This window comes from Vipera berus (assembly GCF_964194415.1).
Source record: "Vipera berus genome assembly, chromosome: 2".
Classification (NCBI taxonomy): domain Eukaryota; kingdom Metazoa; phylum Chordata; class Lepidosauria; order Squamata; family Viperidae; genus Vipera; species Vipera berus.
The window spans coordinates 194,332,339-194,353,681 of record NC_138203.1 but is presented as its reverse complement, the minus strand read 5'-3'; positions in this window follow the sequence as shown (position 1 = coordinate 194,353,681).

The following is a 21,343-nucleotide window of genomic DNA, read 5'->3' as shown; positions in this document are numbered from 1 at the left end:
AAATAATCTGTTATTACAGTTCAAGTCCAACAAGAAGAGGGAGTTGGCAATAGAGGAATCCAGCAGAGATATAAAACTGTTTTCAGGCACCCTCTCCTCTGCCTCAGGAAGAACAAAGCCCTCTAACTAAAGAATAAAAGAATTCTGCCAATTGCCAGAGGTTTGATTCTCACTGGTTCAAAACTGAGTTAACCTTCCATTATTCCGAGGTCGGTAAAATGAGGACCCAGATTGTTGGAGGTAATATGTTGCTCTGTAAACTGCTTAGAGAGGGCTGTAAAGCACTGTGAAGCAGTGTACAAGTTTAAATGCTATTGCTATTTGTCCTTAAGGCTTGGTCTTGTGCAGCCACAATTAGTCTCTTGATCTCTTTCCTCAACTTTCCTGGTCTTAGCCATTGCCATATCTTATTATTATCTGCTTTCTGCATACAAAGCCAGAATTGAGATGACAGTAACAGACAGTAAGTGCCGCCTATGCATAGAAGCTGAAGAAACAGTGGACCACCTGGTAAGCTGCTGCAAGAAGATTGCACAGACTGACTACAAGCAGTGGCATGACAAAGTAGCAACAATGGTGCATTGGAAGATCTGCAAGAAATATTATTTGCCTGTAAACAAGAACTGGTGGGACCATAAAATAGAGAAAGTCATAGAAAATGAAGAAGTTAAATTGTTCTGGGACTTTAGAATTCAAACAGACAGGCACCTGCCACATAACACCCTGGACTTAACTATTATCGATAAGGACAAAAAAGTCTGGATAGTGGATGTGGCAGTGCCTGGAAATAGTAGAACAGAAGAGAAGGAATTGGAGAAGATAACAAAATACAAAGACCTACAAATAGAAAGAGAACAACTGTGGCAAAGGCAAGCAATTGTAGTACCAATAGGCCCCTTGAGTGCATTCCCAAGACAACTGGAGCATCACTTGAATACCATTGGCATTGACAAAATCAACATCAGTCAATTGCAAAAGACAGCTTTACTGGGAACAGCTTCCATCCTGTGACAATATCTGTAACACCATCAAATATCCAGATCTACCAATCTCAGGTCCTTGGTAAGGACTCAGTAGGTAGACAAAAATGCCAAACCCAGTCTGAACATCTGGCTGACTTTGCAATGAATAATAATAATAATAATAATAATAATAATAATAATAATAATAATAATAATAATAATAATAATAATAATAATAATAATAATAATAATAATAATAATAATAGAAAAGACAATAGCAAAAGCCTGGCAACGTCAAGATGCAAACCTACACTGCCCAGAAGGGAGGTTCAATCATGCTTACTAAAAGCCTGTGTGATGAGCCAGGTCTTCAAGACTTTCAGCAAGATGAGTGCCATCTGGATTTCAGGAGAAATTTTATTCCAGAAAACAGTCACTTTACCAGAGAAACATGCCAGTGGTTAATGGACCAAAACAAATTACAATGTTGTTAGTGATGGTGATGAAGATGGCACCAATAGATTCTCTCTGCCTTATCCTCATAACAACCTATCCAGAGAATTAGGCTGAGAAAAAGGATAGTTCAGGATTACTAAATAAGCATCCTGGCCAAAGTCCAGTCTTTAAAATCCTAATTCAATTTGCAGAATACTGTGTCATATTATTTCTTAATTGAGCAGTATTACTCAAACTTGGTAACTTAAAATATGTGGCCTTTAACTCTCACAATTTCCCAGCCAGCCATGATTTACAGCTCCCAGACATTACAATAGGACTTTGACAGCATCACTTGACTGGCCAGGGGTTCAAATGTTCAACTGGGTATCATTGGCATATTGATGACACTGGACCTCATGCTGTTGAATGACGTTGCCTAGCAACTTCAGGTAGATGCTGAATAGGAGTGGTGAGATTGTTTAGCCTTGAAGAACCTCATACTATAGTGGTCTCAAACTCAATTTCTCCTCCTGCCAATATCAACTTTAATTGACCATAAAGCTAGGAAAAGAAACACTGTAACACTGTGCCTCCCCTAGCCCTAACCCCTGTAGCCAGTCCGAGATACTATGGTCAATGATATCAAAAGTTGCTGAAAGGTCACAAAAAGACTGGATAATTGCACCATCCCATCTGGGCCTGGTAAAAGGTATCCTTAAGTGTGGACAATGCTGTATTCAAGTCTGAAAAAAATTATATAAACTGCTTCTTTCTGAAAATGCAACTGATCAGAAATCAGCCAACAGAATTGGGATGGGTGATGGTTCTTAAGAAGGCATTATAGCACTACCTTCAAGGCAGATGGAACTACTCTGTTAGCTAAGGATAAGGTAAGGATCATTTCTTGGACTAAACTACAAATCATCTCCCAGAAGGCCTTGAACAACCACAAGGGACATTACAAGTAGTCCTTGACTTTACAACAAACCTACCTTGAGGTTACTTATGGCCCAGAGTTGAAGTTCCGATGGTTGCCTCCCCCATCATTAGCTTATTGCTAAGCACATTGGTTTGTGCTTAAATTGTAAGCCACCCTGAGTCTTCGGAAAAGGGCGGGATATAAATGGGATTAAAATAAAATAAAATAAAAATCCTCTCTGATCACATGACCAAGATTAGGGTGTTTAGCAATGAGGCTGCATTTATGACTCTTTGCAACATCCTGAGGTCACGTAACTGTGATCTCCAGTGGTTTTGCCAAAAGCTAGCATTTATTTCTAGGTTTCAGTAAAACTGCAACCCTAGTGAAGCATTAGTTTGCTTAACTACTGTGACATTTAATGATTGCTGTGTTCAGGCTCCATTGCAATCATAAGTCGAGGACCACCTTTAATCTAACATATTGGTTGCCAGATTTACAGTCCTGAGGATCCTGTTCCCTCCTTCAAGATTTGCACGCTCAAAGTCTTACAAAATAAGATGGCAAGACTCTCCCTCAGTCAGCCAGACTCCAGCTCAGAGCAGATTTGAGTGATTTTATTTGACAGATACCTAGAATAATCCTCACAGTAACCCCGTAGACTGACTCTTTTCAAGTAAAAAAAAAGTTATTTTGAACGAGGCCACTAGCCAGTTATCTACAAATGTAGTAAGAAGCAGAAAACTAATTATATTTTGCCATTCTTATTGCTGTGTATAATTGTTGTGATTCAGGGTCAGCCTGTGGGTTCGGCAGTTGGGTCGGACGACTCAGAGGAGGAGGGGGGTGTTGAAGAGCTTGCTGAGGGGGTTGGAGAGCTTGCTGATGAGAGCCCTCAGCCAGGCCCCTCCCACCTGGTCACGACGCAGACCCAGCTGTGTGAGCCTGACAGCGTGGATGAAGATGACCCACAGCTGGCCCTGTTCAAGGACGCCCGACGCAGGAAGCAGTCAATCAGGAGTAAACAGAGGAAGGCAATGGGGCACCTCAGAAGGAGGCAGAGAGAAGCCACGCCCTGAACTGTATAAAAGGGGAATGCGTGGGAGGGCTGGTTTGCTGAAGGCAACCGCTTGAATAGCTCCTGTTTCATGGTTCGTGTCTTGTTCTGTTTGTTTTTGTATCCATAAATTTGGCAGGCTTAGTTCCAGCCTCTTGCCTTCTTGTAAAAGGGGTTGTCCCTGCCTTTTCTGCAGGGCCGGTAGCAGGCTGGTACAAAACAATAATTTCCAGTAGTATGGGCTCACTCCTAGCTTCCTCTAATGGCATTCTAAGCATTGTTTTCTGTGCTTCATCTTCCAGTGTATCTTGGTAAATCAGGTAATCCTCTGAGATCATCATTCAGAAAAAGTCCACACAGGATTGATCACATTCAAGGCACATTTGCTGCAAAAGAGCTGCCCATCATGAAAGAGCCCAAGGTTTCTCTGAAACTCAGCGGAGTGGATTAGTGTCTGGGGCAGACTGATAGGTCCAGCTTCCATCTCTGAGAGGGAATAGCACTGGAAATCTCAAAGGTGATGAGGAATGGATATGACCATAACAAAGGACAGATCTTAATGTCTGCTGCTCCCCGATTATTTTGCAATTGCCTTGAGACAAACAGCAGATCTAATTTCTCTCTCTAGCCAGGTCTTACTTTGGTTGTGGATGATCCCTCCCACATTCCTTCTGTCAACTTTTTAAAAATGCACATGCTGTTCCACTATCTGTTTTGAACATACTTAAAATAATTATTTTATTCATCTTCATTCTGTTCCATTGCCTACTTCAGTGTGAAATGGTATAAAAATGGATGCGAGAAATAAATAACCAATAACACAAGACAGAGGGACTATTAATTAAGGCTCCATTCAGAGTTGCAGAACATCTTATGAACATTGGCTAATAAACTGCAATCTTATCCTATTAAAGGGAGTTTGGCTTCTGTCTTCCATGCTGCTCTTACCTCAAGCCTGGATTATTATCGTACACTGTATTTTACACAGTGGCTGACTTTGAAGGCAGTTTAGAAACTTCAATTAGTCCAAAATGCAGCGACCAGACTTTTGTCTGGTAGTTGCAAGTCAAAGCATATGTCTCAGATCATATATCAATTCCACTCGCTTCTATTTGCTTCTATGGCCAATTCGGAAGGCTGCATTTTGCCTTTAAAGCCATACATAGCTTAGAATCAGATTTTATTAGGGATCACTTGCTCCCATCTAGAGCACATGGGACTTAAAAACTATGGCAGAAGCCTTGGTCTCAAGAAACATAGGTTTTCTCTGTAGCAAACCACACCCACTGTTATTGCTTCCCCCCGCCCCCCCAAGGAATGATGTTGAATCCAATTCCTTTCACTGTAAAAAGGAAGATCCTTTTAAATATATTTTTAGAGTAAATTTTTGTGTACCAGTTTAATAATAATAATAATAATAATAATAATAATAATAATAATAATAATAATAATAATAATAATAATAATAATAATAATAATTATTATTTTATTATGGTCACAGACCAGCATTAACCAGGTTAGTACGTTACAATTTACAGTGTATTCTGGTTGCAATTGTTTTTTGTTTGTTTGTTTGCCTTGGCTTTAAATGTTAGTTGTGTTTTGAACTGAATGTTATTATAAATGACTTAAAATAATTTTCCATACAGAATACTTTTGGTACCATTTCTCTATTTGTAGGGAAATGCATATCGGTGGGAAATAGGTATCTCTGCTATGAAGCTGAGTTTCCAAATGTGTGGTTTCCATTGAACACAATAATTGTATATTGGGATTTGTTTCAGATTTCTGCTTCTATACACTTCTAGGCATTTATTCTTTTTCTGAGATGTAGATATTAAATACTACATGTAAAGGAATCACTAATAAGATTATACACAATGGAGTTATAAAATGTATTTAGGAATTTTCAAATGATTGGCTATTAAAGAGACTGCTTTAGATACAGTGCCATGGACAGATACTGAGAATGCTCGACTTATTTCTCTTTTTGCCTGAAAATGGGCTGTTGCTGAATTGTATTGAAAAGGGCTACATGGAGAGGTGGGAACTGATTCTTTGAGTGGATGCAGGCCTGGTCATCCAAGGCCTAGAACGGACTTCCAGAAGTAGCATCCATGCACTTCTGGGGGGCCATTCTAGGCCTCAGAGGCCTCCTCCAGGCCTCCAAGGCATAGAACAGACTTTCGGCAGTGGCATCCATGCACTTCTGGCAGGCCATTCTAGGCCTGCAAGGCCTCCTCAAAAACTCAAAAAAATTAGATACTGGTTCTCCCGAACTGGTGCAAACCGGCTGAATCCCACCACTGGCTACATGTGATCACCAATTGGATCTAGCATTGCCCAACATGCCTTCTGAAACAATATATTTATATTATGAAAACCATGATCCTCCTCATGAGGTTGTGTTGGCCTCCCTGCCCATAGTTTCTATAAGTTCATCAGTTTTACCATGGTGAACATTACCCTCTGCATCCTATGATAAGAAAATGATTCAAGGAATTAAAATAATTTTCTTCATGTATTGATAAAATTTGCACACTTTTGCAGGATTTCATCTTCCTGAACCACTAGCTAGTCGGGTATTCCCTCCAAATGAAGAACTATGAAATATCTTTCCTCGCTGAAAAGGGGCTCTTTCAGCGAGGAAAGAAACTCCTCCATCATTTTAATTGCCCCTTTCCACAACATTCCCATTTCTATGAAATTTGTGTTGATAAAGATAATGTGAATTGTACTGTCAAATGCTAACATTGCTATAGGCTAGAAAAGGGAAAACAAGCTGAAATTAAATCCAGACTAGAGGGAAATGCCATTGGTTATTAAGAAACTGGACATGGACTGAAGTTCAGACTGTTGGATGAGGGCTGCAGCCTTCCCAAGACAGTAGGTCTGCAATTGGGTATATCCTTTGATCCTCAGCTGTCTTCAGTTTTATATGCGTCGGCTGTGGTGAGGCCTATTTTACACCCTTGCAGTTAGCATCTGAACTTTGACTGTTCCTGAATTAGCTGAATCTGTTTATTCATTTTGCAAAACACTTAGTATTTGATATCCTTGAAAAGAGTCCTGAAGTTGCAAGTGGTACAAAATTCAGCAGCTAGTCTGTTAAACTAATACTGGGATCAGTGTGGCCTGTACTAAAAGATCTGCCAACTGCTTACTGGGCACAATTTGAAATGCCGGGATTGATCTTTGAACAAGTTAGTGCTGATTACTTGATATATTTTTTTTGTTTTCTTTTGTGCCTTCAAGTCAGTTTTGGAAAAGTCCTTGCAGTTTTCTTGGTAAGATTATCAGAGGTGGTTTGTTATTGTCCATTTCTCAGAGCTAAGAGAGAATGACTGGCCCAAGGTCACCCAATTGGCTTTCTGCACAAAGCAGGGCCCAAATTCAGTGTTCCAGCTTCCAACCTGATGCCTTAACACTATAATAAACTGGCTCCCACTTGAGAAACTATGTCTCATATTTTCTTTCAGTGCAGATTTGCAGGAGGGGCCCTTTTGAAGACGCCTCAGTTCTTTTGATATGTGGGACTGGCGCTGTTCTCCAGTGCTGCTCCCAGCCTATGGAAAGCACCCTGTTAAGAATACTTGGCTCCTGCTCTCTGTCTTTGGAAGATCAGCCAGGTTTTTAATTCTTAATTAATAAGACTGCTCTCTTTGATCAGGGTTTTAATTGTTAATTAATTTTGAATCAGCGGGAATGTAAGTTTTAAAACTTTTTGTTCCTGTTAGCCTCTGTGAGTATTTGATTGCACAGAACAGTGGAATATAAATTGGACATAAAATTAAATGAATAATGTGCCAAATGCAGGCTCATCTTAGTTTTATGTAATGCAATTACAATAAATGCTGTCTTATTTTTAGCTCTTCTGTGAGTCATTCCAGCATGGTTTGTCTTTTTAACTGCTGAGCTGGATGTTTACAGTGAGGTTTTTCCCTCAACAGCTCCTTCCTAAATGCCATTCAGATTTCACAACAATGAACACAGGGTTAGGGTTATTGAACCAAACTACTGAGAAATCTTGACATGAGCCTGGCTGAGTCTTACAATGACCTCTAGTGGACTGATGGCATCAAACAAGTGTATTAAACAAGTCTATTAGCCTCCCCATTCTCCATGCTCCCCTTTTGCATGCCTGCATAGCTGCCTGCCTTTACAGACATAGTCATTCGGAGATTTATTGTATGATGACCAACCCAAAGTCATGGCATCCAATAGATTGTAGCTGATAAATAAAGGAAAGAACTACAAAACCCAGGGGTGGTAGAGAAGAGTATGACTCAGACTAAACAGATTGGAAAGGACTAGCTTGCAATTAACCGTGATGAAAGGAAGCACATTGACATTCAGTACATAATTTTACGTGTGAACATCTTCCAAATGCTTGGCTGTACATCTGTGGCAAATTGTAGCACCTCTCAGGCCAAGATCACTGGGCGAAATCTCTCAACTTCCTTTCTTGACATTTTTGAAAGTAACCAAATCAGCTTTAAAAAAAACTTAAATGTCTGAATTTCTCATGCCATACTAGGAAGATTTTTATTCCCTGAATTATCTTTTGTTACAGAGAGAGACAGGGAAAAAAAGCTTTGCTTTTTTGCTTACTGTATTTCTCTGTTGTGTAGCAGACTGGAAGAAAACAAGGGGAGGGGGTGGAAATTCCACAAAGTTTACTTCTGACTCAAACCTTTTTTAATTACAAACAGGTTTTCTTTATCTAAAACTCTCATGAGCATTTACCCAATCAGCATGCTACTCCATTACCTAGGATTAACTTAGTTTCAATGTTTGGGGTTTTCGAGCTATAATTTAAAACTTGACCTTATTTTGAGAATCAAGGGACTGATCACTATCTGGAGCAGTCTTTTTACTTAACCTAAGCTCCAGATTCATGATAGACAGAATAAGGATATCAGCTTAGCAAGGACTTTAAATGTTTTAGGCATGACTTTAAGTTGTTTTCAGAGACTACTGAAGCAAAGCAGGTGGGGGAAGAGGGAGCAGCAAAATTGATCAGTATTTTATTGGCATATGCTCAAATCAATATTTTTAGTCCTGATACATGGAAAGAAATAAGCATATAATAATGGTTGAATATCAATATTCAGTCCCCATAAAATGGCCTATAAGCAGTAATGTTGGTATAAAAGAAGCCTATCTTGAATTGCAAATTGAGATCTTTGCCAGTATTTACTGTGAAGTCCTGAGCTACAATGGTATTTCCAAATTCATCCATTTAGGAAAGCCAGACTAGACTGTGTTCCTGTTAGATTTAAGTAGACTTCTTTGATGCATCCTCCAGAAGCCTGTTTCCAATTTTATTAATCTTTATTATTTATTATTCAAATTTATTAATTTTATTCAGTTAACTGCAAGTTCTTCTGTTCAAATCAGTGCCATGATTTATTCTCATGATCAAACTACATAATTCAACAGAATGAAGATATATTGGTAGCCATGGAACAGAGGGCTGAATTCTTTATGTTCCTTATGTTTTATTCCATTCACTTGGTCTTCTGTACCACCTGAACAGGATAGTCAAATGACTATTTGTGCATGATGAAGTCATCACAGAAACGTGGCAGCTTATTTAATGTCTAGAGACATTAGGCAGAAGCCATAATGGTGGCATTCTGCATGATGACATCATCACATATATTGTCGGGAGTTGTCACTGTTATATCTAGTCCTTAATTCCCCCCCTCCCCCTAGGTGAAGGGAGAAAAGTTCCTCTTTTCATTAAGAGAAAACTTGGAGAGGCAGGTACAAGCCTACTAAGACTGGGTTGTTTTTTTGTTTGTTTTTTCTGAAAGTAGGTAGTTATCAGCCATTAATAGTTTGTTAAAAGGCAGTGCCATTTTGGTAATTAGGCAATGCTACCCATGAAAGAATTTCCATTACAAATATGTTAGCAAAAAGGTCTAAAAAATGTGTTCCAGGTTAAACCAGTAAAACAAGTGGTTAACAATGGTTTATTTTGAGTTGGTACCTCATTATAGGAGCAGAAGCAGTGACATGACAGGTGTTGTCAAAATAAAAAAGCAAGAGATTTAGCAAGAGACAATGTTATTAATTAGACTACTAGGCCTGGGTGGAACAAAACCCTGGATAAGCACTAGGTGGTATCTTTTTGCTACTCTCTACTTGTCATCCAGCTTTTTTATAGCCCAAGTCTTTGGCCCTAGTTACAATTCTTTGTAACAACACCAACAACAGTCATTTATATTTCTTTCAAATTACCTCTGCCCTTGTGGCTTTTCCCCAGCACCACTGGAGATGCAGCCAGTTTCACAGCAATGGAAGTTTTTAATCAGCAGGATCCAGTTTCAGGGTCGATCTTCTTCTCAGTTCTCTGTTGCAATCCGTGGCACAGGGTGAAGATTCTCTGCAAGAGGCAAAACCAGTTGGATACGTCCATCACGCCCCAAGGCTCAAAAATAATTCTTTAAAATACCTTTGACATTTCTTTTTAATCTTGTGATATGATATCACTGCTCTATTTCCTTCCATTCTCCTTCACATTAACTACCCACAACATATTCCTGAGATTTGTTTACTACTGATTTAGATATCTTATTATTGAAATAATTATCTTAATTAACACTAATTGCTAATTATTAATCTTATAAGCTTCCCTTTCCTTGTATACATATTTGACATTAGTCATTCTGAAAAACAAGGCACGGGGCAAGATGTATAATTACGAGGCACAAAGGACTCAAAGCTAAAGCAATAAAAATCAAAGAGAGGAGGGTGGGGAAAAAAATGCTTTCAGCATTCCTGTATAATAAATAAGACTTCCTGTGTGACAAAGAACTTTATGAGAAGGCAGAGATAGGATTCCAGACAAACACAACCCCCCCCCCAGAAATGGTGAAATTAAACCCTGCCTTGCAGCAAAGATGTCATTTTAAAACCTATCTACTCTATGCCAAACAGCTGTATCCAAGAAGTCAAGGAGACAAAGCTGAAGTTTATGGCTCAACTTTGAAATTACTATATTTTAAAAGGTAAGGCCAAGCTTTGAAAAGAGAACGAGAAATATATGTAGAAGATACCGAAGGCGTGTTTGCTTTCCTCACTCATATAACAGAAATAAAGTCCTCCTAACTCAAACCAGTGCTAGATTGTGGAGGCCTCTAGCCCAAGCTGATTTTTTTTAAAAAAAAGATCAATCAATCCATTAGGCATCCAGCACAAGCCCAGTTCCCTCTCTCAAGGATTTGTCAGGCTGATTTTTGAATAGGCAAACAGAATATTTAGAATGGACTGACTGATCTGGGCAGGTGTAAAGTTTCAGGAGGACACTGAAAACGGTTACCTCAATCTGTCTTCTATTTAATGTACGTGGCATCTTATATTTATTTTTATGATTTCAGATTTTATGACTGCCCATTCAAGCATGCGTCTAGGTGCCTAAGAAATGCTAAAAGAAATATGCCAATTAAAGTGGGGTTGTGTTCACACATTTATTTATTTATTTTATTAAATTTCTATACCGCCCTTCTCCCAAAGGACTAAGGGCGGTGTACAGGGCAATAAAATTCAACATATAAAAGTTAAAAAGAAAATTAAATTAATTGGCCCTAACAATAAATAGTTAAAATAAACTCAAACCCTTAGTCCAGGCCGGCCTGTTGAAACAACCAAGTCTTCAGGTCATGGCGGAAAGAGCGAAGGTCAGAGCTGTCCAGAGCTCAACAGGCAGTTGATTCCAAAGGGCTGACACGCCCACAGAGAATGCTCTACCCCTGGGGGCCGCCAGCCGGCAATCCCTGACCAACGGCACCCTGAGGAGGCCCTCTCTGTGGGAGTGCACAGGACGAAGGGAAGTTGATGCCAGCAGCAGGTGCTCCCGTAGGTAGTCCAGACCCATGCCATTTAGGGTTTTATAGGTCATCACCAGCACCTTGAATCTCATCCAGAGGGAAACTGGAAGCCAATGCAGCTCGCGGAGGAGAGGTGTTACATGGGAGTATCGGGAAACCCCCATCACAACTCGCGTGGCCTCATTCTGCACCAGTTGAAGCCTCTGAGTGGTCCTCAAGGGCAGCCCCATGTAGAGAGCATTGCAGTAGTCTATCTGAGAGGTCATGAGCGCATGAGTGACTGTACGCAGGGCATCCTGGTCCAGATAGGGCCGCAACTGGTGCACCAGGCGAACCTGGGCAAAAGCCCCCCTGGCCACAGCTCCTACATGGTCTTCCAAACTGAGCTGTGAGTCAAGGAGGACACCCAAGTTGCGAGTCCTATCTACGGGGGGTAACACCTCACCCCCCATAGTTAAAGATGGAATGAACTGAATTTCCCGAGATGCCGGTACGTACAATCACTCAGTCTTGTCGGGATTAAGCTGAAGCCTGTTCCTCCCCATCCAGACCCGGACCGACTCCAGGCAACGGGACATCACATCGAGGGCATCACTGGGGTGGTTTGGGGTAGAGATAAAAAGCTGGGTATCATCAGCATACTGATGATACCCCACTCCAAAACCACGAATGATCTCGCCCAGCGGCTTCATATAGATGTTGAACAGGAGAGGCAAGAGGACTGACCCCTGAGGAACTCCACAAATGAGAGGCCTCGGGGCCGACCTCTGTGCTCCTGCCAACACCAACTGCGAACGACCCAGGAGGTAGGATGAGAACCACTGCAAGACAGTGCCACCCACTCCCAACCCCCTGAGGCACCGCAGAAAGACACCATGGTCGATGGTATCAAAAACCACTGAGAGATCTAATAGGACTAGGACAGAGGAACAACCCCTGTCCCGAGCCCGCCAGAGATCATTCACTAGCGCGACCAATGCCGTCTCCGTGCTGTACCCGGGCCTAAAGCCCGATTGGTACGGGTCCAGGTAATCAGCTTCCTCCAGGAACAGAGGGAGCTGATGCGCCACCACGCTCTCAACAATGCGCCCCCACGCTGACACTTAACAATCATATATAAGACCTTTTTTCATCTTAGTTTACTGAGTTTACTGAATAAGCCACAAATGTCAGGATTCATATAGCACATACTAAGCTAAAAGGCCCCCTTCTCAAAAAGTAGCCAAAATCCCACTTGGGCCCCTGAAGGGTTATCCCCCTGCTCCTTGGGCCTTGTTTAGCTTACTTTTGCAGGTCAGCCTTTGATGTGCCACACAAAGTCAGCTGAATCCCTCAGACTGACAGAGGCTGGGCCCCAGCCATGTACAATAAGTGCTAAACCACTCATGATGGACCAACAAGGTTCATTTTTCATGCTAAGCCAAAATAAATAAGCAATCAATATTATCACAGAAACAATGATGAAGGGGTTGGAAATGGCGGAATTCTTGCTGACTTTTCAGACTGCAGTGGCTGTCATTCTCTGCAGAGATACAGTACTGGAGATGGTCTTCTCAAAGTCTTACGGAATAAATTTTATTCCTTGGTATTATTTACATTGTATGAGAAGTAAACATAGGCTTCCGTTAAGGTCTTTAGAGGAAAGGCAGGATATTTAAATTTGATAAATAAGTAGAACAATTCCTGCCAGACAATGACATCAGAAATGGCAATATTCCAAAACCTGCAAAAGAAGATTTCAACTTTTAAGAATTCAATTCTACGTGGGGAAAAAACCCGAATGACCAAAGATCTACATACAAACACCCGCGAAAACCTCAGAAAACAAGAATTATTTCAGTTCTTAATAGGATAATGTTGATGTTGCTATGGTACATTATACTAGGTATAACATCAAAGTGTGTGTATCCAGTAAGAAGAGGTAATTGCTATCATTAGGGCCCATGGTAATAAGATACCAAGATCCATCTATCCAACCCAATTTTTCCTTCATTGCTACCGGTATATAGGTAGTCCTCTTTCAGTGACCATAATTGGGACCAGCAACTCAGCAATTAAGCCAAGCTGTTGCTAAGTGAAGCCATGACTGTAATTGTGCTTAGGATCTTTCTTCAGCTTTCCTTTGATTTACAGATCTGCAAAGGTCATAAATGAGAGAATTAGTTGCAAGCTACTTTTTCATCACCTTCTTACCTGTGAATGGTCATTAAATGAGGCAGTTGCTAGATGAGGACTATCTGTGTTGGTACTGGGAGTTGGGAACATCAGGAGGCTGAATCATAGCTTCACACAACCCAATCACACAATCTTAAACACAATCCAAACTTTGTGCTTAAAGTGAGGGTCAGACAATTATCATTTTGTGTCCCTCTGTTTTGCTTTTGCTTCTTCCCCTGTATATTCCACCATCTTCAAGCTTATATAGAGTCTCAATTTCTCTCTAGCATTTAAAGAATACTGGTTTTTGTTTGCATTGTTTACAAACTGTGCTATATTCCATGATATGAATCTTATTCAGATAAATCTATTGTATGACTCCATTTTTTTTGCTGAACAATTCAGTATACATTTGAAGAGAGCCACTTTAGAAACAGACACTGTGAGTTTTAGTCCTACCTTAGGCACAAAGCCAGCTGGCTGACCCTAGGCCAGCCTCTCCCTCTCAGACTTGAAAGGAGGCAATGGCAATTCACTTCTGACAAATCCTGCCAGGAAAACTACAGGTACTTGTCCTGTTAACACTTGAAGGCATGTCTCTTCCCCCTCCCCCCCATTTGAAGAATGTGATGATTTTTTGGCCTGGAAAACCGCCCACCCCAAAGTGTCTGACTTCCAAATGTTTAGCAGTATTGCATCTCTACCTTTGGATATAATGGATTCCCCTTTCCTGCTTGAGTCCATTATTTTGTGGTGCTTCTATGCTTCTACGGTATTTTATACCTTATTGAATCTCTTATTCAGTGTTTCCATAAGTCAAGTATTTTCCAGGTTTGCAGTACAGTACAACAGTAAATATTTTTTTTAAAAAAAACACCCAGTGTGACCTCTTCTTCCTGTATAAAAAAAGTAACATCATTGGTGTCAGCTTTAAGCAAGAAATACATGTATCCCTTTGAATCGTTCATTTTTAATCTATGTATCACAGACCTCATTTTTTAAGGAGCCACCACTATCCAATATAGGCTTCTTCTCATTTTTGCCTGCACAAGGATCATCGGGTTTAAAAATAATGTATGTGACCCTTCTTCCTTCCTTCTGAGCCTCAAGAGGGGTCATGGCTCTCCGTCTGAGAAGCCTCAGTTTAGAGACTTCTGTTATTCTTCACCTTGGCACTGTGTCCCTGAATGATTTCATTCCAGATCAGGGCTTTCAGCCACAGGAATTTATAGTCAGTTGAGATTACATCCAAATGATGAGATACACCAGTCATGTCCTGTTGCAAATTCCATCCTTACATACCGTATCCCAGCATCCCACAGAAGGATATCTTTTTGACAACATTTCCATGATGCACCTTTGGTCACTTTTACACACACGCACGCACGCACACACACACAGAGACATGCACACACACAGACACACAGAGTCTCCCCATAGATGCCTTTTTTCCCCAGTGTCTAGGGATTTATTCAGCAGTTTCCAAGGATCACCATTAGCTTGAAAGGCACAAAATAAAACTTAAAAAAAACCTCATTCCAGATCTACGTAGCTATTCCAAATGCTGCCCTTTTATTCATCTTGAATCTCAAACTGCCTCTCTCGTAATTTGCTTGGCTGTTTCATTTTGTTTTCAAGAGGAATATGTCAGAGATCCAATTTACTGCCTTGACTTACTGTCATTATGTACAGCTAGTTCTTGACTTACAACAGTCCATTTAGTGACTGTTCAAAGTTACAAGGGCACTGAAAAAAGTGACTTATGACCATTTTTTCACAGTTACAACCTTTGTAGCAGCTCCATGATTATGTGATCAAAATTCAGATGCTTGGCAACTGGTTCATACTTGTGACTGTTGCTGTATAATCCTTTTTTGCAACTTTCTGACAAGCAACGGGGAAGCCAGATTCACTTAACAACTCTGTTACTAACTTATCGACTGCAGCAATTCACTTAACAACTGTAGCAAGAAAGGTCGTAAAATGGGGCAAAGCACTTAAAATGTCTCACTTAATAACAGAAATGTTGGGCTTAATTGTGGTCATTTGTCGATGACTAGCTGTATTCTCTTTGTAACTTCTGCACAGCCCTTAGAGCAGGGGTGTGAAACTGGCGGCCCACGGGCCGGATGCGTCATGTGCAGGCCACACCCACCCCAGCTCTGCAAAGGCAAGAAATGTTGCAATACATCACGATAGGTCACCTGACGTGATCGAGTTTGACACCTTTGCCTTAGAGCAAAGCTGCCTGTCTTGCCAGTCAGCAGATTGTCTTGACCATTGTTGATTATCTACCTCTCACTCTGTCATCAAGCTGTTTTGGTTCTGCTTTTCAGGAGTTTAAACATGCAGCTCTGCCTCTTTTATTTTCTGTGCCTCAGCTAAAACTTTACTCCAGAACCTGATCTCGGTCTCTCCTGCCATCATTTCCACAATGTTCTCCTTTTTTAACTCTCACCTCTCTATCCAGAAGTCTACAGCACCAGAAAGGTTTGCCTCTTGCCAAAGCAATCATTTGGATTAAGAGTGATTAACAGGTCATTTAATAATTAGTAGGTCATGCACCTATGTGGTAGTTACATATCATTGCTTTTCCATTACTAAATTACAGGAGTTCAGGAGGTGGGTCAGTCCTTTTTGAGAATGTAGCACATGTAGAAACTTATTTTGTTCTCTTTTTAGTGCAACTGAATGACATCCACCCACAATTATGCCAAACCCTTCCATTGGAAATGGCTTTCTCTTCAACTCTAGTTCCGACAACTTGCTTGCTCTTACTTGCTCTTCAAAGCTTTCTAAGACACTGGTTGACAACGTGCTGCCTTTAGGCACTGCCTTCCCAAATTGTGCCCACAGCATCCCGCCCGCCAAAATAAAATTGTATTTAATAAATAGAAACACTCCAAATCACACAAGAATGCAAATCTGTCTGCTCCTCTAGATCCACCCTACTAAACCATCCAACATTTCTTTTCCATAAATGCCATTTGATGTGCTTTAACATGGCTGCCCTTCAAGGGAGGAACTCTTATCTGGAGCATTCACACCAATCTCTAATGTCTCTTTAGTTATTAGCTTCTTGTATTGTATGGAAAAGGGCGCAATTTAAACAATCAAGATATATCTCTGCTTAGAGGATTACCATATATTCAGTGGTAGATAGGAAGGATTTGATTCTTGCTGTTTAGATTGAAATTGTCTCCAATAATCAGCTTGTTCACCATTCCTTGCCATATTACATGGGAATTCCTTTTCTCATGCAAGCATGCTTAACAGCCTTCAGGCCCTGGCTCCACACTGGTTTTTGAATTAATTACAAATCAGAAGAACAATTAATCTAAGATGAATTAATTATCAAGTGGAACTAGCAGGGTCCGCCCAACATCAAAGGGCCCTAATAATGCTGATTAAAGGGATGCTATTGCTTTCTGAGTCATTACTCTTTTGCAACAACCCTTGCTGCTAGATCAGAACTTGTAAATGAGAGTGCCTATGGGGAAACCTTACGAAGAAAAGAATCTGCTTTGTAACAATTCAGATCGTGGCTGAATGGCAACAGGCCTCATACAGGTGTTTTCTGCAGCCCCACCTAAAAAATGTCATGGACCAATCTTGGGGGTTTTTTGCACGCAAAAAACACTTGCCTTTTCTCTAAGTTATAAACTTCAATCTAGTTAACTAAATGAATTGGTCAGTTATGTGGAGGGTGTTCCATGTGGTCTGAGGAAGAGAGATAACTGGTAAATGAAAGGAAGATGTAACTTCAGAATGATAAATAGTTCATTGATATCAGTGTCCCTAAAGTCATGGTGTTTAGAGGAAGGAATTGGCTGCACTTTCATCTGTGAAAGAGATTGAAGGACTACAATCACACCCTGTATGTTACTTAAATTTCATACACATACACGATCAGATTGTAAAGTTTCCCTTGTCGTGTTCTGGATCACACATTCAGTTTATCAGTGCTTTGTGTGTAGCACATTGTCTAACACTAGGAATGAGTCATTGCAGTGATATATAAATAAAATTATTATTATTATTATTATATATTGTTTATTCCGTTACCTGACCCCAATTCATAGTGATATTTGTGTATCTGGGTATCTAAGAGAGCTTTTGAAATCTTTCAGATGGTAATATATGGTGTAATTATTATATACAATACATATATGTATATACACAAACACACACACAATCTTTGTTGAAATTATAATAAAATACAAATAAAATGAAGATATAGGGAAATGGGTGAGGAAAAGATGAGGGAAAGAGAAGTGTGGAATAAGGGGAAAAAGGGGAAAAAAGCATCTTCCAACTTTTTTTCAACTTTGTCAAATAAGAATAAAATACAGACTCAACTTTTTATTTTTACATACTAGCCATTTCAGTAACAATAAATGTATCTAATTAGTAAATCCAAAAGTCAATATATCATTTTTTTCTGTCTTGAGCACAAAGTCTGGAAGTGGCTTCCAAGCAGAAACAAAACTGTATATATTCTTTTAATTAAAACAGTTAATTTGGCCGTCTCTGTTAACCTCATCAGTTTTTCCACCCATTCTTCCATGTGGGGATTCTTAAGTCTTTCCATTCTTGCACATAAAAGAATTCTTGCTGCAGTCAGCATATATAGTAACAAAGTTCCAGATTTTTTTCCCCAAGTTCCTTGTTCAATAGTTCCAAAAGAAAAGTTATGGTATAATTCTATGAATATTTTTTTTTATTTATTTATTTTAATTCCATTTATATCCCGCCCTTCTCCGAAGACTCAGGGCGGCTTACAAGCTTAGCAGTAGCCTTCATTCTATGTATATGCCTGCTTATTAGGGCTTTCATACACCCCCAAGCGGCATTATTACAAAGTCAGCTTAATTGCTCCCAACAATCTGGGTCCTCATAGGACCCAGAGAAAATAGAGAAAAATAATCACTTAACTGAATTTGGCTTATCTGGATGAGACAGTATGTTTTTTGCTAAAGGTCCAGATCCATTTGCTTTGGTTTTTATTGAAATGGGAAATGTTTGACAGTGTTTTGTACAAGTTTCATGTGATAAATGTTTTTTTTTTTTCAAGTTTTGTTTGAGGAGAACATGCAGCTTTACAATTTTCACCCCTTCCTTGTGTGGTGGGCAGTTTCTATGAAAATTATAGTGTAATGGTAGCCTATGAGATGAACTCTGTTGAATTACTGAAAACTAGGTGCAGGAGCTGTAGCTTAGTGCCATTGAAGTAGAGAAGTATATTTATTTCTTCATCCCTCAACCTAAAGTTGAATGGGCAGCAAATGAAATTCAGTTGTTTGTTGCTCCTTGGATTTGTAAAATAGAAAAAGGAGGCTACAACTGGAAGATCAGTACCAGAAATGGAAAATCCCCAAAGTAGTTAATTCAAAGTATAATGGAAATCTATGGACAAAATTTTGAGACTTTTGAGGGAAGAGGGAAAAAATGGGTAGCTAATCTGACAATAATTACTACCTTGAATCTGGTTGCTGATCACAATACTGTCTGCTGGCTCTTCTGTTGATGGAACTTTTCCCCAGTTCTCTGAGCTTGTGTAAGTAGTCCGTGGATAGTTTCATGTTTCAAATAATTTCCCCCTATTATTTGCTGAACAAATCATAGTAGCCTGATTCATACATCATAGACGCTTATAAACAATGGACTATAGACCACAATGCATGGTAATGTATCATGTTAAACCAAAATCAAACAAAATTATAACTTAGCATGACGTATGAAGTTAGACACTGTACTGCAGTATAAATACAAGTAAGACTTCTTGTTGGGTGGCAAACAACAAAATAAAATGCATCTTGCATCAAAATTTGATTCTGATAACTTAATCTACAGAAATAGGCCTGACATGAGGGAGGGGGGAAGGTGAAGGAGATGACACTGCCAATGCTCCTTAGATAGTTGTACGACTACTGAGCAGACTAATAAATAATATATCAACTTATTGTAGTACCATAACGACATTTGATTTTTACTTTTTAGAATTCTAAGACAGAAGAATTCCAACTCTGTTTGCCTTTAGATATGTACTTATATAGTTTTTTAAAAGTGCGTAACTTTTTAAAAGTTGTTTTCTGAGATATAAAAATCACAAACTTTGCTGAGCTTGGGCACATATGAAATAAGTTTTAAGATTTGATTGGTGGGCACTAAATGAAAAAACAATTTCTTTAGTGTCAGCTGCTGGCACCTTTTAAAAAAGATCTTTGTTGTGGCCATAGGCGATGCAGCTGATGTTCATCAGCATCTTTGGCTCATCTGTGCTTTTATTCCAGAATCCCTAGAAAATGCTAACCCTTGCTCTTACCTCCACAGGCTTTCTCATGATGGTAATGACAACAATAATATCCCACATTTCTTCCCAGAAGGCATTCAAAGCAACTAATATTAAAACTTTAAAACACAGACAATTAAAATATTCCTGCCTTTAAAAAAAAAAGAAAACAGTTTAAAAAACAAACAAACAAACTCTTAGAACTAACTCATAAAGGCCTGGCTGGAAAGAGAGATTTTGACTCCTTTCTAAAAGAAAAAGAAAAAAAAAGGGTGGGGGGGAAATGCAAGTCATAAGAGGATAACTTGGGAGCATCAAAGTGGTCTTTCTCCTATGTGCCCAACAAATGATACCAATCCCCATCTTCACCAACCAGGCCAGAAAGAAATCACCTTGATGATTGTAAAAGCTTCAAGAAGCCCAATAGAACAAATAGAGTTGTCCCCCACCAAAGGTGACCAAAGCAGACTCAGAACCATATCCTAGTTCGATGCCTAACTGAATAAGTCTACCCATTTCAATATCTTCATTAATGTTGTCATTTAGTTTGATATTTTTTATATTTAATTTTAGCCCCATCTTTTTGCTGGGTTCCTTGATTTTCTATTACTAGGGCTTGTAAACCCTTTGCATTTTTGGCTGTCACAGGGGTGTCATCAGCATATTGCAGGAGTCTCAGGTTTCTTTCTCCAATATTAAAATCATATTCATTTTCCAATCCAGCTTTCCTTAATGTATATTTGGCATCTAGGTTGAATAAATAAGGGAAGAATATACAGTCTTGGATCACTCCTTTGTCAACCTGGAGCCAGATTGTTTCATCATGTTCTGTCTTTGCTTTCCTGGTCTTTATTTAGGGTGCTGAGGAAGACAATGAGATGTCCTGGGATTCTTATTTTTCTGAGCTTGAAGTGATTGACAAATCAAAAACCTTTCTGTAATCAGAGTACATAGTGACTTCTTTTTGACATTCTTTGGCTTTCTTAATTATCCAGAATGCATAAGAAAAGATGTTTCATGTTCCTTAGCTATTTCTAAAGCCATCTGGCATCCATGTAGGGCTCCAGTCTGCATTGGATTATCCTAGTATGTGAAATTAAGGCTATTGTACAAGTGTTCTCTCTCTCTCTCTTTCTCTCTCTCTCTCTCTCTCTCTCTCCCCTCCCACCGAAAGAATAGGACAAGCAGTTGCCATGATTATATCCATATATTCTGTCCAAAATGGAACTCCAAGCCAAAACAGATTTGAGTGATGTTATCCACAAAATATGATTTGGAAAAGTAAGCCCATTTATTCTGCTATGACACCTGGTGCTACCAAGCAAGAAGCCATGATCCTATTACCAGATAATATATTTAGGTAAATACAACATAGGTGCCACCAAAAATCAACATGAGAAATGGGCTTCAAGCAGTGAATTTCAAAAAAGAAGATGAGAGAAAGACAGTCGGGATTTAAACCTTGGGGCAAGGACATGGAGACACATGCACCCATACATGCACATGCAAAGAGCTAGGTGGTTAGAGTTTTTAGAAGTTGATTTTCTTTGTCATTAGGGCTTATTATATGCAATAACAGCAACATGTCTACTCAAATTCATATCCTTGACTTTCCCATAGGACATCCTGAGTTCTTAAAATTTGAATTTGAGTTCTTAAAAAATTACTGCCCTGATTGGGTGA